Below are 5000 nucleotides of genomic sequence, written 5' to 3' on the forward strand. Positions count from 1 at the left end.
CCTTTTATTCCTACTGTTAAAATTTGAATATTATTCCTGAAGTGTTTTATGACTAATGGGTTGGCAATAATCTTCATTCAGTAGAGGCCTTATCAAGTTTTTGCTCCTCCTGGGCATTTAAAATAAGATATTAAAAAAAGAATAAGCCAGGTAGAGGTCAGCTGAACTGTTAGCATACTGGAATTACTCTGTGGTGGATAAAGTTGGTCAAAAGTCAGTTGTTACTTATGGAAATTAAGTTCTTTCACTTGCATTAAGTTGCTCTACATATTCTTTCATAGTTACTGGACTGGTTTACTGCAGTGCTTTTGTATGGACTAGTAGCCTTAGTCTATTTATAAAGCTAAACTGATCAGATTATGGTATACAGTCAGTAAAATCCTAGATTACTGTTGATTGGCCAGTGATTTTACGCATGTAGTTATAACATCTGGGTTGGCTTTTGTAACAGTGTCTGAGTGATGCATTTTATGTATGGGGGCATACATGTACATACAGCTGCTCTGGTAATCTACGTTCACTGTGGTAAATTAAAACTTTTATTTGATGATTTGGTAATACTGTCTCTTCCCCTTTTTGAGCACAGTAAACCTTATTTGACATAAGAGCTGCATTCTGTGTGATAGTGATTTGCCAAAAATATTTTACTACATGTTTTTCTAAGTAATCCTGAAAGATGATAGCAGTTAAATACAAGAAAACTGGAAGGTGCAAAGGTATACATTTAAAAGGTAGAAAACAGTGTGCCTTACTCTGCATGTTATCTCCGTCCAATCAGCTCTTGCTTCCTCATGTTTTTCTGTTTCTATAAATTCTTGTGCTCTTAATTTCAGCCTGCCAAGCTACTTTTGCATCTTATGTAATGGTGTTTCACCCATCATTCTGCCTGCCAAGCTACTTTTGCATGTTATGTAATGGTGTTTCACCCATCCACATGTTTTACATCAGTTTAGTTTACAAGCACTGGTGTTGCAAAGTTTTCTATTCCAACTTTTAGCTTCTTCTCATCCACATTTAGTAGCCAGGTGGTGGCTGGTGTAGAACCCTGATCATTCCATGCACTTTCCAGACCATACACTATTCCATATCCTATAGTACTACTGTATTCAATAGCAAGTAAATTAAGTCCTTAAGGCTGTCCTTGTAGTTCTTACATGTAGCATTAGCACTACAAGTAAGATGGCTAGTTAAGTATTTTCCCTTGTAAAGCAGCCTCTTCTCCACTGTTGCCTGATGATTTCTCTGAAAACATAAAAATCAAGTCTGTGTGCCCCCCAAACTGTGAGAGAAAAAGTAATTTGTTCAGCTGTATATGGTATACTGTTGCGAGCACAAGTGTCTGAAGTGTGCATTTGTCTTTGTGTATGTCTTTTGAGGGGTGGGTAGTGGAAGTGATGGCCATTGTCTCTTACATACAAGTTGAGAGTTATGCCTGGAGGCAAACAGAGACACTTTGCCTTCCACAGGAAACAGATACAGACATTCAGTGTCAAAAACCCTTTCAGTGTCACTCAGATTCTTCAGTTTTCAGAACTGCATTACATACGTGGGACTCAAAACGTTATACTAAAAACATTCTTTGGCTGTTTGTAGCAAAACTAGCATTAGAAATGGTACTTTTGGCACTCAAACTAAATGCTTTCTTTGTTCATTTTTCTTCCAGTTTAGTACTTAATTCACTATAATCCTTCAGCATAAATAAACTAGCTGCACCAGGGGCTAATTTAAATGCACCTTGGGCTCCCAGAGGTTTTGAAACCATGCACTCTTCCATACACTTTTAATACATATGCTTTGGGATTCACTTTCTTGATTGTTTTAAATGTATACTAATCCAACAGATTCTTTTAAGTTATATTTATGGTTTAATAAACCAAAATCATATGTATCATTTAAATTTGTAACCTTGAACATTTTCCCACAGCAAGTGGAACAAATTTATCAAACAATAACAATACTAAAATATAAGAACATTTCAACTGTAAAAAATCACTCAAACTTCTGTCACTCACATGTCTGTCATTATAAAAATATCCTGTAATTTTCTGTTAAACCCCTACCACTTCGTGCTGCTGTGTTTTTCTGGTATTTGGTCTGCAGTATGGATTGGCTTCTTTCATGTCTATACTGTAAGCAAGTTGGATAATTATTAATACCACGAGAAAAAGTCTTACTTTCCAACACTTTGTTTACCTTTGTATAACAGGGCTCACTAATCAGGAATTTAAAAGACCGTTATATTTCAATCACACGTGCCCTTCAAGAAGATAATTCCTCATACAATTGACATAGTGGCTTCCAGTGAATTTAAATGCGAAAGACCAACACAAGAGCTTCATTAATATGACTTAGTATGGGTGCTTTGAAAGATAACATGAAATATTTACCATAAAGTACAAGTGTCGTTTTCACACCCTATATAAGTCAAGCCATTCGTCCAGAGGTAGCTGTTATCAGCCTTTAATTGCATCCATGTCCTGTTTCACTTGAAGTCAAATCTGAAGTAGTTTTGAGCAGTTACAAATCTACTGGCTCACTCACTGTCTTCCCCTAGAGGATTCTCTCTTCTCCTCTATTCCCCGGACCTCAGTACCTGTATGTACACTAGCACTGCATGCACCAAAGTGTGTCCCCAAATGACCGGCATGTGTCAGACAGATGGAAAAGCCAGCTCTGGAGAAATACTGATGAATAGTTTGATTTTGTTATTCAACTCTAGTGACTTAGGCAGATCCTCCGAAGTGCTCTTCTTCAACTTGCACTTTTGGGGACTTAAATAAAAGAACCAAAAGTTGTCATCATATTAAAGGCCACCACTTTGGATAAACTACTGTAAGAGACATCTCATATAACTTCCACAAAACCAATTGTCACTTACTAATGCTGCCATTGACACAGGAAAAATGCAAATGGCACTTATCCATCTGCAGTTCATTCCTTTAGAAAACCTGTGGCAATCCAAACTGCCGACGAAATACCAGCAAAACACACCCTGTATTCTTTTAGTGAAGAATCTCTGTGGCTGCTCCATTTGTTGTAAATGCCTGACCAGGTGCATTCTACTTGATTATTGGTCTAAAGAGAGCCGAGTTTAGTGGGACTTTGATCTCTTTTGATCTGAATGTCATGATCTTATTTATACATTTCACCAGTAGAAAGTTTTTCTCACCGACATGGACTTGTGGTGATCAGCGCTCAGAATATTGTCAGCTTGAGTTCCCAAGTTCCTTACCACTAGGTCCACTCTTAGTGGAGTGTTATCTATGTTGTAATTTGCAGGGGTACTCATCGGTACCACAAACTTTGTCAGCCACAGACCTTGTACATTTGCCTTGAATTCAGAGAAGTCTATTCCAAACTGGAGAGGTCCAAGTAGGGAGGTGTGTGGGACACTATTAGTTACAGGCCTCTTGGTGGAGGTGGATTCCCCCAGCCTAACTTTGTGTGTTGTTTCTGTGAGCCACTGGGTGCCATAGGGATTTATGCCTAAATTTTAAGTTTGTCTATAATACCAGAGTGTGGTATTTTGTCATATGGCTTTGACAGTTCAAGGTAGACAGTATATAGCATTTTGCCCTCATCCATGACACTAGTTACCTTGTCAAAAAAGTCCACCAAGCTTAGTAGGCATGACCTGCCTTTGACAAAACTGAACTGGGATGGGTCCAATGTTTGAATATTTCCTGTGTCTTTGTTTATCAGGTCCACAATAATTTTTTATGGCCTTGTATATAAAACTAGTTAAGATAATGGGTCCTTAGTTCCATGGGTCTGTTGATGGTCTGCTGTTGTGTAGAGGGATGACAGTTGAAGTCCTCCATTCCCTAGGGATGAAACTTGTCTGGAGGCTGTAGCTGAATAAATTCTAGTGGGCCTGACAGGTCATGTTTCAAGCTATTTAAGAGACATCCTGGGATATTATCAGAACCCACTGATGCAGTGTTTTTTTATTCTGTAGACAGCAGTGAGGACCTGTTCTTTAGTGATGGGGGGAAATTGTAGAGAGTATTTCCTGGGGGAGCTGGGGGTGATAGGGGCATGATATTAGAGCTAACTTTATTTGCCAGCAAATTTGCTATATACCCCAGTTCAGTATAGGAAGTTCCATTTATTGTTTATTTAGCACACTGTTGGGTGTTCCTTTTAAGTTTGCATACATAACAGAAAAATGCTTCATGGTCGCCCTTAGCCTGGGAGTCTATTTTTACCTCATAGTTGGCTTTGGTGAACTTGATTAGTCCCTTGAGTTGCTTTGTGAGACTAATGTTGGAGTATTTTCACTTTTTAGCATAGCCCTTCATATTTTTGGATAGGATTTTCTTTCTTTTGTTGTACAAGCTGATTATACTGGGGATCCAGCAAGGGGGCTTGTCTTTGGAGTTTGTCCTAAGTTTATTTCAGTTTAGAACTGCTGTTTCTATGAAATTATTTACACGCTTGTACAGAGTTTCTGTAAACACTCCCACATAGGCCACTGTGTTCTCTGAATTTGGGGAGGCTTGGAATTGAGCTATACCTTCACTTTATATGAAATAGTTAGCCTAGGAAAAGTTCTTAAAGGTTCTGGGATTTGCTGGGAATTCAGCCTTTAAATATATTTCAAGGGTTACAGCTTTATGATCTGATCTGATCGTTAAGGACATTATACAAGGGGGTTGCAACACATCCAGGATATTTTCACCCCTAGTAGGTGTGCAGATTAGCTGTTCTGGGGTGTTTACATTGACAAAAACCAGGAGTTGTTGAGCATGTATGTTAGTGGTTGTGTATGTATGGCGCAGTTTATGGTGAGATGGTCAAAATCACCCATGAATATGATGTTGGTGTGAATTATGAGAGTGACTCCAGTACATTTAAGTATGTGGTATGATTATCCTGGGTCATATATAGGGATCTATAGCTATCAAGGATATGACATTGGACTTTACCTAAAGTTAGTTGGACATGAAGTAGCGCCAGCATGTCATATCATTTGACTGATCTTAAGATGTGCTTACTTT

At 38.4% G+C, this 5000-nt stretch overlaps 1 protein-coding gene across 3 annotated transcripts in view; it reads left to right on the top strand.

Moving 5' to 3' along the window:
• Positions 1-5000, top strand: part of GULP1 (GULP PTB domain containing engulfment adaptor 1) — a 4195041-nt gene that overhangs the window by 198368 nt on the left and 3991673 nt on the right. The gene's annotated exons all lie outside the window — the stretch shown is intronic.

This window comes from Protopterus annectens, chromosome 6.part0 (genome assembly GCF_019279795.1).
Source record: "Protopterus annectens isolate FY-2018-M chromosome 6.part0, PAN1.0, whole genome shotgun sequence".
NCBI classification, from domain to species: domain Eukaryota; kingdom Metazoa; phylum Chordata; order Ceratodontiformes; family Protopteridae; genus Protopterus; species Protopterus annectens.